Source organism: Micropterus salmoides, unplaced genomic scaffold (genome assembly GCF_014851395.1).
Source record: "Micropterus salmoides isolate LMB-PRFRI ecotype aquatic unplaced genomic scaffold, ASM1485139v1 Ms_hic_scaffold_8, whole genome shotgun sequence".
NCBI classification, from domain to species: Eukaryota; Metazoa; Chordata; class Actinopteri; order Centrarchiformes; family Centrarchidae; genus Micropterus; species Micropterus salmoides.
Window position 1 is genome coordinate 26366382 of NW_024044570.1, and position 15304 is coordinate 26381685.

A 15304-nucleotide genomic window follows, 5' to 3' on the forward strand; every position below is an offset into this window, starting at 1 on the left:
AATTTGTAACTTTTCCCTGTTTCACAGCAGGCTTTTGTAACCCTGGGTCAAGATGCAGGCACAGATATTGATATCCAGCCCTAGTTCTTTATTAATTCAGCCATCCATCCATCGTCAACCGCTTATCCTGTGTACAGGGTCGTGGGGGTCTGGAGCCAATCCCAGCTGACATTGGCAAAAGGCAAGGCCACACACAGACAGACAACCACTCACACTCACATCCACACGTAAGGACAACTTTGGAGACACCAGTTAACCTAGCCTGCATGTCTTTGGAGGTGGGAGGAAAGAAAACCCAGAGAGAACCCATGCGGAGGACATGCAAACTCCACACAGAAAGGCCGGGGCAATCGTGGTTTGAACCCACAACTTTCTTGCTGTTAGACAACTGCGCTAACCACTGCGCCGGCCTCTTTATTAATTAATTTTGTTTAAAATGCAGTCAAACATAAGTATCGCAACTCTAAACATACTGGAATCAGTCTGTAAAAAAAATTTGTTTTTATTTAGAAAATCCAAACTTCTATATTTAGAAACTTCATATATTTAGAAACAGAAGAGAAAACTAAACTTTCATCAAGACACTTTCATCAAAACTACTACTAGTATTATGGGATAACGTCCCACTGTTACTGATGAAAAGTGTTTGACTGCCAGTGCAAGGAATTAGAATAATAATAATACCTGATGGTCAGGTATTACCATACCATTATCATAATTATATGGCCTCAGGTAATGTTATGTGGCCTCAGGTAAAACGATTCTTCCTCTTTGTAGGATCAAAGACTAACGATTCTTCCTCCTTGTCCACAGCAAAGACTAATATCACACACTCACCCATGTATCCACACAACTCTAACTCTATATTTCTACTGTGGTTTTCACCTGTATCCTGGTATCACACCTCTGATTCCACATTACTTATTAGCCAAAACTTAAACAGCCCAGAGTCACTTATTGACATGTTGCCTTTCAGTCTGTTGACCACAAAGCTAAAAATTAAACGCATGACATCATTGCTCAAAACTGCATCATGCTCACAGATAGGGTCAATCATTAACTCCGAATAATGACAGAATAGACTTAACCGCAGTCCTGCATCACACATAATCAAATCAGATTGTACTTTCAAATAAAATGCTATATTCAAGGTTGGGCTGGATAGGACGCAGTGAATATTATAGGGCAAAAGCAGTACTTGCTCGCTCTGAGTATCTCGGAGGGTATGAAGAAGAGAAGATCAATCCTGACTTGAATCCAGCTGAGCTGAGTCACAGTCACTTAACTAAAACTGTATTAATGCAATACACTTCAACAGTACCACAAAGTAGATTGACTAATAATTTTGTGAAAAATGTCCAGAGCCCAAGGTGACCTCCAATTTGGTCTAACCAACAGTCCAAATCCCCAAAGATATTCAGTTTTCAACGTTATAAAACAGAAAGCAGCAAATCTTTACAATGAAGAAGCTGAAATGTTTGGTATTTTGCTGAATGAATAATTTTAATGATCAATCAGTTATTTTTCTGAAAATCAACTAATTTACTATCAATTTCAGCTCTCATTACAACTATCATGAAAATAGGTTTTATTACACATTGTTGTCATATTTAACATGTTTTTTAAAAAAAACAAATTATTGCGACTTTGTTAGGATGTGAAATATTTTACAGAATGATTAGATATACCAACTGTTTTAAGCAGTTTTCACAAATTCTAGTTCTGCATTAATATTATGTAGTAAAAAATTCTGATTTGTTTTTTATTTCCAATGCAACAGACTGAGAGACAAATTCCGCAGCTTAGCTTGTCTCCCTCCTATTGTGTTAGACTGCAATTGTTTTAGCTGCGTGTACCTAATTAAACTATACTAAACAAGGCAACAATTGGTCTTTCATGACTGAGTATTATGTAGTGATGTGCAAACAATCTGTTTAGTTCTTACATTCAGAATTATGATTACATTGTAAATCTGTTCAAAATACTTTGATACTTTTATACTTTTGTACAGTTTTTTCAATTGCTAAGAAGCCTAAACTTAAGATACCACCTTTTGTTCTTTAAACACCAACTCTACATTTCAAAATGCAAAGAAACATTCTCTACTTACACAAACTATATCAAAACACAGCAAACCTGACCCAAAATCAAATCATTCTGTCAAACACTAGCAAGTTTTCTTTCCAAGAGGACCACATCAATCAATCATAGCACAATTGCTTTCTAAGTACTAACAGTTGATGGCATTACAAAAACTGCATTACTTTTCATGTTTCAGCTCTACCTGCATACAGCAGCCAATGTGAAATCCATTGTTTTTTGTAATTCAGTTTCCTTTTTCTGTAAACCACACTACATTTTTAGCTTGAAGGGTCGAATGTGTGTGTTTTTGGCAACAAACTATGTAAAAGTGAATGAGTCATTTTACTTTAAAAAATGTAGATTAGGAAAAAATCTAAGTGACAGAATTACAGAAGTAAAACCTTTATTAGCAACATGAAATTGCAGCCAGTGATCAACAAATAATTCAACCTATGTGGCTTTCGGTTCAAAATCACCGCTTCAGCGCTCGGTATGCGCTAGCCGCCGGCAGGCCCTCGCCGAACTGTCCGCCCCGAGGGGCAGCAGCCGGAACACGACTGGGCTCACAAACCGTGGTTCAGCGGCGAGCCTTCCCTGGCGGTCCTCCGCTTCAGGGCGCCACCGGGGATTCCCGCGGGACACCGGCCACCAGCCGCGGGGGTGTGGTCCCCTTGGCGAAGTTCGCGGAAGCTTGGCGAAGCCTCGCGAACATTTCCCCGTGGTGGCTAAAATCCAAGGGATTCTCCACTAGGGGAAATCCGCTCCGTCTGATACGGGTTACGAGCGGATGCCTTCGTTCCCTGTCTGTATGGAGGAAATCTTGGTTCCTGTCCCAAGGTCCTGTGTTGGGAGCAAAATTATTTCAACAGACGCCTCACTCACGGGATGGATGACCGCTTCGCGAGAGGCTCCTGGGAGGAGCATCATTTCTCTTGGCACATAAATTGCCTGGAAATGTTGGCGGTTTTCAGAGCTCTGAGGAGTTTTCTGCCCGCCATCCGCGGTCGCCACGTCCTTGTCAGGACCAACAATACGGCGGTGGTGGCCTATTTGAATCACCAGGGGGGTCTGAGCTCACGCCCATTATGCAAACTGGCACATCGGATCCTCCTGTGGTCCCAGGAGAGACAGCTGTCCCTCAGAGCGATGTACATCCCTTGGACCCAGAATCAAGGAGCAGACCTGCTGTCGAGACAGGGGTTGAGGCCCGGGGAATGGAGACTCCAACCTGAGGTGGTGGAGTTATTATGCGAAGAATTCAGCCCCATAGACATGGACTTGTTTGCGTCCCGAGAGACGGCACACTGTCCCCTGTGGTTCTCCCTATCACCCCCAGCCCTGCTAGGGCTGGATGCCATGGTACAGACGTGGCCGAGGCTGCGTCTGTATGCGTTTCCCCTAGTCGCTCTGCTCCCGGGGAGTGGATCCGCCAGGACGGTGTCAGCCTACTACTAGTAGCCCCGTTTTGGCCGGCACGAGTATGGTTCTCGGATTTAATATCGCTCCTCAAGGGCCCGCCCTGGCAGGTCCCTCTGAGGAGAGACCTGCTGTCCCAGGCGGAGTGCCGGATCTTTCACCCGTGCAAGATGAACCGGCGGTGGACCCAGTTACCTGCTCGGTAATTGTGATACTGGAGTTCCTCCAGCACCGTTTCTCCGCTGGCCTCTCCCCGTCCACGCTCAAAGTATATGTGGCTGCCATTGCTGCATTCCACGCCCCTCTGAGTGATGGGCCCTTGGGGAGGCTTCCGCTGGTCGTGCGCTTCCTCCGTGGAGCCCGGAGGATGAGACCCGTGACTCGTTCCAGGGTTCCCACCTGGGACCTGGCAGTGGTTCTCGAAGCGCTGGCTGAGGCCCCTTCGAACCCCTGGAGTCAGCTGAGGCCAAGCACCTGACCCTTAAGATGACCTTTCTCCTCGCTATCACCTCTCTGAGGAGGGTGGGGGATCTCCAGGCACTTTCGGTGTCTCCCCGATGCCAGGGGGTTTGTCCCGGGGAGGGTCAGGGCCATCCTGCACCCTTGTCCAGGTTATGTCCCTAAGGTTCCGGCCAGACTGGCAGGGTCCACGGTGCTGCAGGCGTTTCATCCCCCACCTCATGTGACACCGGAGGACGGGAGACTTCATCTTCTCTGCCCTGTCAGAGCACTGAGTATTTACACTCTGAGGTCCTCCCGGTTGAGGAAAGCAGACCAGTTGCTGGTGTGTTTTGGGTCCCCCAAGGCTAGGCTCCCCGCTTCTAAACACACTATCAGCAACTGGATCGTTCAGACTATTTCCCTGGCCTATCAGGTGCGCAGTTTGCCTTCACCTATGGCCGTAAGGGCGCACTCTACTCGAGGCATGGCGGCTTCTAGGGCCCTCCTCGCAGGGGCGTCACTCCAGGATTTGTGTGATGTGGCTGGCTGGGCCACCTCTCACATTTTTATCCGGTTTTACAGTCTGGACCTGCCTTCTGCACCCGGCACCCGTGCGCTCTCCTCCTAGTCGTGCCGTCAGGTTCTGCACGCTGGGGGCAGGCGGGGTTTCGGTGCGGCCTAAGTGGGTATCTCGTTCCCATAGTGTCGTCACCGACGCAGTTCGAGTTCCCTCGAAGGGGAACATCTCGGGTTACGTATGTAACCCTTGTTCCCCGAGAAGGGGAACGAGACACTGCGTCGGTCCACCACACCTCACCCCGCCTGGATTGGAGTAGTTTCATTCATATTTCAGCCCTGACACGCCCAGGGGCGTTCCCATAGTGTCGTCACTGACGCAGTGTCTCGTTCCCCTTCTCAGGGAACAAGGGTTACATACGTACCCGAGACGTTTTCATGGGCTTCTTGAAGTTAGAGAGGGACGCCCCTGCTCTGATGGCATGGGGTAGTTTGTTTCACCATTGTGGTGTTACAGATGAGAACAACCGGGACTGAGATTGCTTTGTGCTTAGGGATGGCAGAGCCAGGTGGTGTTCATTGGCCATAGTGGCCAAGAAGGAACGTAAATGTATTAGAAAGTATTTTTACACATTTTGAACCAAAACCCACATAGGCTGGATTATTTGTTGATTACTGGCTGCTATTTCATGTTGCTAGAAAGCGTTTAATTCTGTAATTCTGTCACTTTTTTTCCTACTCTGCATTCCATAAAGTAAAGATGACTCAGTGTCTTTTACATAAAATAATTTGTTGCCAAAAATGTAGGGTGGTTTCCAGTAAAAGGTAGAAAGTCGTTGTGCTATAATTAATTGATGTGTTCCTCTTGGAAAGAAAACGTGTTAGTGTTTTCACAGAATGATTTGATTTTGGGTCAGGTTTGCTGTGATTTGATATAGTTTGTGTAAGTAGAGAATGTTTCTTTGCATTTTGAAATGTAGAGTTGGTGTTTAAAGAACAAAAGGTGGTTTTGAGCAGAAAATGTACTATTTGGCTAATTGTGTGAGGTAGGTGTGTTGCTGTGTTAAGAGTTTCGATAAAGTGTCTTAAGTTTAGGTAAACGCTTGTAAGCAATTGAAAAAAACTGTAATGGTATGATCCTGAACAGACCGATGTAGGGCTAATTGTGTTTAAAACATGTGACTAAAGATTAGGCAAAAGGATGTTAGCAATTGTAAAAAAAATTAATTGTATTCATGCTAATAAAGAAAATTTCAACTAGAAATTAAAATAGAATAGAATAGAAAATCGTCAGACCAGGAAACTGAGAAAGAAAAGGTCCATTCTGCATTAAATGTTGCTTCTTTCACCCACCCGTCCCTGGAGACCGGCGTCCTTTCCTTAACTTTTCTTTTTCTACTCACAACTGTGACCCTTCTCTTCCTTCCATTCCTCTGGGACTTCATTCTTCTTTCTGAAGTTAGATGGTGCCACACAGTGGTGAATAAGGAGTTCAAGGGTTCAGTACTTTTGTACTTTTCAGTATTGGTGATGGGTGTTTACATAATATATGAGAAGGTCAGTACTATAGAATATATTGTGTGTTGAGATCCACCATCGTCAGTACAGTCTGTATTTGATTCTTGACAGCCTTTTTGAAACCTAAAACATTAACCGACCCTTACTGTTGGGGTTATTGTGGCTGTTAGTAGGTAGTTTGATAAAAAAAATATATAACCTGTTACTTTGGTTGGGGTTTTTACATTAGCAGAAGGAACAGCCTGTATGAGGAAGTATTCTGCTTCTGCTGTTTGTGCAGTGGGTTAGCGTGAGAAAGCTTCACATTAACACCCTTGTCAGAGAGAGAGATAGAGAAGAGAGCGTGTAAATGGGTTTTAGACAGTTTCTCACAATTCGTAAGTTAGTGACACACTTTTATTTCCTCCATAGCAGATGGTTTTCAAGTGATGACAGAGAATTTGTTAAGCTCTCAAAAATGTATTCATATCTATAATTTTAGTTATAAAAGTGCAGTACACTAGAGGGCTGGGGTTGCACCAGCTAAGAAACCCAAAAAATAAAAAGGACATAAGGTTAAGTTGCATTTAAGGAATGTGTTAATGCTTTGCCAGTAAAACGCTTTGTCAAAGTGTTAGTGTTAAAAGGAGGTTGCCACGGCTTCACATGCTAACCTAGGTAGACTTCAAAAACATGACACTTTCAAATGATAAAACAGTTATGATTTAAAATGGTTTACATGAGTGTCTGTAATGACAGAGGTCACTTGCCTTAATGAACCCACAGAAAATGATCACCAAGCTCCCCAGCTCTAGCTTTTAGTGACTAAGTAGCTGTTACATTTATTCTACCTAAATAATGGATTCTTATCTTGGAACTATGAACATTTGTCTGTATTTTTGTAACAAGCCTGGCATACATCATAAGCATGTGTCAACAGGGTTTGTGTAGTTACTCTCACTGCCAGAAGGGGAGACAAAAGTTCAGCATTAAGGATATTATCATGGAGCTGACAAAGAGCGGAGCTTACTGAGTCTATCTGACATTAACACATTAAGATTCAGTGTTTCAAGTTGGATCAGACCACTTTTTATTGGTAACCAGTTAACTACACTCCAACGGATACTTTTACATTTGAACCTTAGATTTTAAGCAAACATGGAAGAGACGTCCTGAAAGTGAAGGAAGTTCGAACACCTAAAATTGGATAATAACCCGACAAACTCAATCTGCTGATGAGGTTCATGTGATATGATCAGAAGCTCCAGAGCTGCTACCACTACGGCCTTGTGGTGAGATTGTTTTCTCAACGGCTGTTTCCAAGGTCAAGAATGAACTCTAGACCTCCACAACAGATACGTTTTAGGTATATTCAGTAAGCTGTATTTAAAGTTGTGTGGTGAAAGACACAGTGTTACATAAACATAGTTTGAACTTCAGATCTTGAAACCAGATAGAAAAACTGCTTGCTCAACCGCTCCAGAAAAATATTATAAAGGTCACATACCAGTACGTGAAAGCTGGGTCTTAATATGATGCCAATGCTCATGTTTTCATACAAATATTCATGTCAAGCTGACCTCTAGGGATGTGACTCTCTCTGAGCTATGACTCTAAATTGTTTTATTTCCCTTGGCACCCTTCCTAAGTATCACTTATTTTCTCCTGACTAAACAAACAAAACGACGTCTCAAGCCATTAAGGCACTCAGAGAGGAGAAATAATCCAAGCGCAAAGTCCCGTTGGGAAATACTGCCCTAGAAATACTGAAGTTCACATAATAGACGTCTATTTTTTTGCGCATCCACTGGGACTCAGCTCCACCCATCTGCACATCCTCCCTCCCTAATTTAACCCTCTCTCTTACCTTATAGGATCACTTGGATTATTGGGCAATTCATTGTGGTTGCTTTTCTTTGTACCTGATATGTGTTTAATATGTGTTCCAAGAAGATGGTACTTGTGTTTACTGAAGCCACTAAAAGAAAAAGAGTACAATATTTTTCTGGTTGCTAGTACAAAGCCCCACAGTTATCTCAAGAACTACACAGTTACAACAGAAGCTCTCCAGTGTTACTGCTTGCAACCATCAGACTTTCACTTGAGGAGCAATATTTACTGCTCATTGTGAAAGATACTTGGCTGGGAATCCCACGCCAATGACCCCTTTGCCCTGTGTACTGTATCGCTGCCCTTTGACTCGGCCTGTCTGCAGGAGGAGGAGGAAATGGCTGTACTGACCACTATATAAACATTACATCAACCCTTAAGGCAGCCCGCCTGCCACTCTCTGATTCCCTTTCATTCCTAACAGACTGCCATTGCTGCTTGGCTCCCGATAACGCCCCAGTTCCTTCCTCCATAGTAACACTCAAAAAACAATCAAAGAATCACAAAGAAATCACCTTAAAAGCTGTTTCAATTCAAAAGCAGTCATTTTCACCTTAGCTCCTCATAATCTGATAACTTGGAATGAAAACAAGAACAAAAGAAATGCACAATATTTCATTCCTGCTTCTTGAATTACGCAAAGCTGCATTACATGTAAGAGTTGATGGTGGCGCCTCTTTTGACTTGCTGAGTGGAGAAAGTTGATTCCTCAAACCAAACTGTGTGCGTGTGTGTATGTGTGTGTGTGTGTGTGTATGGAAGGTATAAAGAATCAGATAACGCAGGGGGGAGGTATGTACGTGTGTCTCGTCCTCCATGACACCCCCATGGAGTTTGTGTGTGGATAATAAGAGAAGCATGAGAGAACTTTTTTTTCTTAGCTGCAACTGGTAGCCTGGCTGTGTGGCACAGGTGGTGTTTTCTTTTCAAATGAGAGTTTAGTAATATCTACAACACCTTAAATATATTTTAATCCTAATGTTATTGGTGGAGTCAAATGAAGCATTCGAAATTGTGGACAAGCTAAGACTATGGTTCATTCCCAAATAAAATGCTTTTTTATGCTCCTATGGACAGTGCTTGATTGACAGCTCTGTTAGCTCGGTTACCTGTTCGCTTTGTTGCACCTGTTAAGGTGGAATAATTTACACCTGTATCACAGTTATTATTTCATGGAATTTGGTTGCCATAAAATTGTACACCTTCAACTAACTTCAACCTGACTAGACATCTAACTGGGAGAGTAACTGAAATGACCTGTGTGGGTCTGCCAGGCCGCTAAACATTTTGACATGACACTATTTTATCAATAATTTGGGACATTTTCAACTAACATTCCTGCATGTGTTTAACTATTTGAGTCAGGCACAGTCATAGTGAGATCAAAGTGAGTGTACAAAACATTGACTTGTCTGTGAATTCAGCTTTAAAGACTGCTTGTGTGTGTATCTTTGTGTGTGTGCGTACATATGTTCAAAAGCACGTCACAAGCAAATACCTCTCTGACAACTTTCCACTTCAAAAGGCAGAAGTTCATCTCCTGACCCAAACATCACATACAGTACGATGTGTGGCGAGATCAGTGAAGGTTGCAATTCTCACTTTCTTCTGTTAGCTTCTCATAAATTGACAGCTTGTCTATTTAAAGTTCATTCCCTCAGTAGCTCATGACTGACCTACTATTGTTTCTTTCTAACATAACTTCCCAGCCCTTCCTGAGCCCACCCAGAGACCTCTGATAACAGATTCAAACAACATAAGGACCTTTAAGTTAAGCACTATGCTGTACTTTATTCCTCCAACTCATTAAAGGTCAAATAAAGGAAGACAAGAGACACACACAACATTGGCTAATATATCAAGGCTTGTCTCGTTTAAACTGGTCTCGGTTTACTTAAAGCCATTTTAGAGAATTGCTGCTGCCAAAACATGACTTGACACACTGTACACTGTAGTGTGACATATGTAGTTCTCTCACACCAATCTACACCATTGTGTTTGTTTTACATTATCAAGCAACACGTTCTTGTAACACGGTCTTGTTCACTTTCCCTGAATAATGTGCATGATGTTTGACCTTTTCTACTGTCCATTCCTTCAGAGGGTTTAAAGGAATATACTTGATTTCAAGGGCGTCACTTTGTGTTAAAAAGTGGTGGGGACAGATGTTAAAAACTTTTAACACCTGCAACACCATGTCAATCGAACAATGGCAAAACCACATGTCCTGTATAAAAAGCACCAGTGCATGTAAATTACATTAAACCTAGGCTATCCAATATCACTGCCCTATAATATGACAAAATAGAAGCAACTTAAGGAATAAAGTTAGCAATGTTAGCTAAAGATAATAATCAACCATATCTTTAGATGTTAAGTTAAGCTGCCTTCTTGTTTCAGTGGTGCATACATTTTTTAAGTTAGAGAAACACCATGTCACAAACCCGACTCAACAGTGTGGCTCTTTGGGAGAGAACGGAAAACTTGGACAAGAAGAAACTGTGTCAAGGATTTGTTAAAGTTACTCATTTGGGGTCATTTTATATTCAGTGGGCTGGGGTCTACCCCACCAGGCAGGACCCCAGCTGCAGACTGTGCAAGGATACCCGTGAGACAGCACAAAACAGCAGGGTGCAAAATGCAGGCAGGAACAGCGTACATGGAACGCTATAACCAGGTAGCTGGCATAGTGTACATTGCACATATTTGTTGTTAATTGTTAATCATTGTTGTTTTATTGTTATTTAATTTTTTTTATATTGTCAATTTATATATTTATGTACACAATATTCTCTTCCGCTGGAATACGTCTGCACAACACAAACCACAGTAATGCACATGTAAATATCTGCCACGTTGTTCTATCGCAAATAGTTGTATTATTTTTCTCTATCCTTTTATTATTCTTATATAACTTGCATCTGTTTATTCCATATTTAAATAATTCTACATCTATTTATGTCAACTGTATGTCTGTCTACGTGTAGCACCTTATCACCAAAGCAAACTGTGTGTGTATGTGTAAAACACTACTTGGCATTAAAGCTCCTTCTGATTCTGATTCTGATTCAAGAGCATCTGCCATGAGTATGGACTGGTCAAGGTCAAAACAGAAGACACCTCCTAAGGTGGTTGAGAATGACCGAGCTAAGATCCTGTGGGACTGACAAACTGGTGATGGCTAACCAACCAGATATCATGTTGATCGACAAGCAGCAGAAGAAGGCTGCAGCAATAAATGTGGCAATCTCAAGCGTCAGCAACATCAAGAAGAAGGAACATGAGATGCTCAAAAAATACCAAGGGCTGAAAGAGGAGCTAGAAAAGATGTGGGGAATAAAAGCAACAGTGGTGCCAGTGGTTACCAGAGCCCCGGGGGCAGTGAATCCCAAACTGGGAGAGTGATTCCAGCAGATTCCAGGTACAACAGCAGAGGTCTCTGTCCAAAAGAGTGCAGTCCTAGGAACAGCTAAGATATTGCGCAGAACCCTCATTAACAAAACAGGCAAAATGGCTCTATGGCCCCCAGTTTGAGAACCACTGTTTAAATGTATGTGTTTTATAGATTTGTATTCTGTATAGTATATTATTTATTTCCATATGATCCTGTGACTATGTACATGTATGTGCAGTTTGTATCTTTGTTCAACTGTCCGGGGACTGGTCAAATTTCAAGTACCAGTATTGAATATGTTTATTATATGTGTTCCCGGTCAAATAAACTTGTAATAACAGTAAAATAGCATTTCAAAGTAATAGCATTTCTGTGACAATACAAATGGCACAAAACCATGAAAGATTCAATTTGAGTGTCATCCTGTGGAATACCATAGGGACAATCATTAAAAAAATGCAAAAAGCTGTGTCTAAAAAAATCGACTGTGTCCAAAAGCTCCCAGTGCACGGCAACTTTAACAGTGAGTCTGTTTGACTTCAGGTGTAGTATCAGCCTCCCACACTACAGTCCAGCTGCTGTTATCCCCTGGCCACATCAGAGACTATGCAAATGTGTGACGTGGTATTTACTGTCCCCAGCACAGTCCTGAGCAGCTGGCTGCAGATTCCATCTGTGAACAACCCATTTTCCATTAGAGCTTCCTCCTAACACTGCTGGCCGTGCAACAGGAGAAACATGTTCATGAATGCATACATATCCATTTCCCACAGATTCTAGAAACAGAGGGCTGGGCCATTATGCTGATCATAGACACGTAATCAGTGTAATGTTTGAAGTGCACTCATCTGCAGGAAAGGAAGAACAGAGAAAGCATGCTGTAGGTTTTGTTTTACTAGTGACTGGCTTCTTTGTACTTTATTCAAGGGTGTAATTACTGCCTTTTAATTATCAAAGAAACTGTGACTATACATTTATTTATTATCTAGACTCTAAAGGACAGTGTATGCTGGGATAGGCTCCTGCCCAACGTGACCCTAGACCCATTGATAAAGATGCATTCGTTCATATACTGAACATCTCTACATTGTCATCCTTGTGCTGTGCCTCAGAACAGCTTACATTTGGTATTCTGAACAATTACCCCAACAAACTGCCACAGACCTGCAATATGGTAATTGTGTACTATAATGGGGCATAAAAATCTTACTTGAAATTCTAGTTATTAATCTGGAAACTTGCTTGGAGGCCTCTGGTAAAACGATAGCAATCTGCTGACAATAAAGCCTTTGAGGCCAAGAGAGGAGCCTGTGTCTCATTTACATGGACTGGGGAACTATGACTCTTTGTTGTTCATTTTGTACATGCTCAGCTTCCAGTTGCAATGCTGGTCGACGTCAGCATGTTTGGGGATGTTAATTTGAAACTCTACTGTCTTAATGCAGTTGGAAGGGGAGTTGGGAGTGGGTGGAGGGTGCAGCATACCACAAAAGGAGGATTTGAACTGTGACTTTTGTACTTTAGATCAATTATGGGATGTAAGACACAAGAAGACTTGTGCTTTCTAATTTGGATACAGTTAAAAGAACACATTTTGGAGAGGGAAACTCACACGTCATCAAGTCATCACACATCATCCACATTTCACAGTAGCACAAGGCATCATAATAGCAGCTAGCTCGAAAGACAAGTGTTCATCACACAGAGACCACAGCCACAAAAAACAAAGATGTCACCATTCTCTCATTTCTGTCTGCTGCTAGGAGGCTACAGACAGAGAAAGAGAAAAAGACATAGGGCATGGGAACAGACAAAGACTCCACACCAGAACCCATGCAACGTACTTTTCCTGGGTCATTTATGGATACGTGTCAAGCTTTGCATGCACCTACATACAAATACAAATGTGGGGAGGAGCATCAATTACTAAAACAGCAAAAAAAACAAATAAACATATCAGTTCTTCATGTTGTAACAAAAAGCTTTTCTTTTTAAAACATGTTTATATGTCATTATAAAAAGAAACAATTATACATTGTTATGACGAGTAAAAGGTCAAGGCTACAAGGCGCTATAACCTACTCCACCTCAGATAAACGGAAAAAGACTTGTTAATGACAAATTAATTCAGTAATCTAATCAGGAATGACAAGGTAAGACTACTATATGAACAACTGGATTCACAGCTGACTACATCATACTGGTTTATCTTAAAAGGCCCTACATACATTTGTCCATCTGCACATATGTTACCTCTTCATATACCTATTCAGAGACAAGTTATATGTGATTAATTAGCTTAAGGGACAAAAGGCTGCATGAGTAATATTAAGCCCTGGTTAGTGGCTTCTTTTAAAACACATTCATGACACACAAGGAATTAAATGTAATAATTTGATTACATCAGGTGAGTATCCTGGTATAACAGAGATCAACAAAAATCTCTGCCATACATTCACAGGACCACATTTAAACAAGCTGTTTATGTATGTGACAAAAAAGGTCCTAAACTTTTCTTGCTACTGTTTAATCAGCCTGTTATAGCTGATCGGGGACAGTGAGTCAGCCTATGAGATGTAGAGACTATTGACAACAGGCATCGTGGTGTAGACAAGCTTATCACTGTTACCTGAATATGAGGTCAAAAACATGTACAATTCCATCCATCCATCGTCAACTGCTTATGCTGCTTACAGGGTCGCGGGACATGTACAATTATTAAACCTTTTTAAAGCTAAAATTGAAATCAGTTTAAATTAAACAGAACACCTTACCAGAAACAATCACCTTGAAATGGATAGTTAACATACAGACGTGTAGTTAGGTGGATTATTAACGATATCAACGGTGGAAATACTAGATGTGCAATAAGGAAAATGTCATTATGCAAAAAATGTCCTTTCAGGGAAGCATAACATTTCCCTCTTTTCTATTGTAACTTCCTTTGTGCTTTTACCCCGGCAACTGTAATGAAGCTACTACAACTAAAAAGACAAAGTCATCTTGACTATGGTCTCTTTCAACTTCATCATCATCAGATTGTTTGTCAAACAAGCTGTGTCCAGTGACAGACAAGAAGTGGCTATTATTATGCCGAATTTGACTGCAAAGAAGAACGGAGAATTTGATTGTGTAACAGAGTTACATAATTATTCACTATGATCATACCAGGATTTGAAACGTGTATATTTAGATATTCAATTTTACATTTTTTTCTGAACACTCCACATTATTAATTCCACTAGTAAATCTATCTAGACTTTTTACAAGCCTGCACTGATCGCTGCCAATACTGATCTTATTTCTTGAATACCAATACACAGTCAATAGAAATGTCCTGCTTCTGCTATCCAAATGTGTGTGTATGTGGGATGGTGGGGGGATATGTGTGGGAAAAGAAAAAGTTTATGTGTGCATTCCTGAAAATTACTTCCTGATGTAATGCACTTTGGCAAAAAAAAACAAAAAACAAAACGTGCTTCATCATTTGTGGAGTAAAAGGCAGGAAAGTTGGCAGCAACAGGCCTCATAAGAAACATCTCCGATTATTAGACACATAGAACTTTTCACTAGTTATCAATACAGTGCCTCCACTAATTACAGTCTTCAACATTACAAGAGGCCATGACACATCTCTCTCTGTCTGGTGTATTGGATTCCATCAGACTGTAGTTGTACCTAATAAACTGGTAAGTTAGTGTGGGTCTAAGAAGAGTTGTGGCTACAGGAGTGACAGGGACACTGAGCTGCACCTCATTCCATTCCTGATCCCCACATGCTATTCCCAACCTTTTTCTTTCTTTTCAATTCAATTACATTATGGTAAATGCAAGCAAGTGTAAAATAAAAAAAACATGTACAGATCAGAAAACAGAAGAATTGTGCCATATCAACATATATACCGAAGTAAAACAATACAAATGTAAATGCTCCGTACTTGTATAGTTTATGTGTGCATTCCTTCTTTTCGACCACTCAAAGCTTTTACACTACATCTGCATTCACCAGTCACACACATTCATACACTGAGCCTAAGTGCTCAAACGGAAACTAACATTCACACTCACT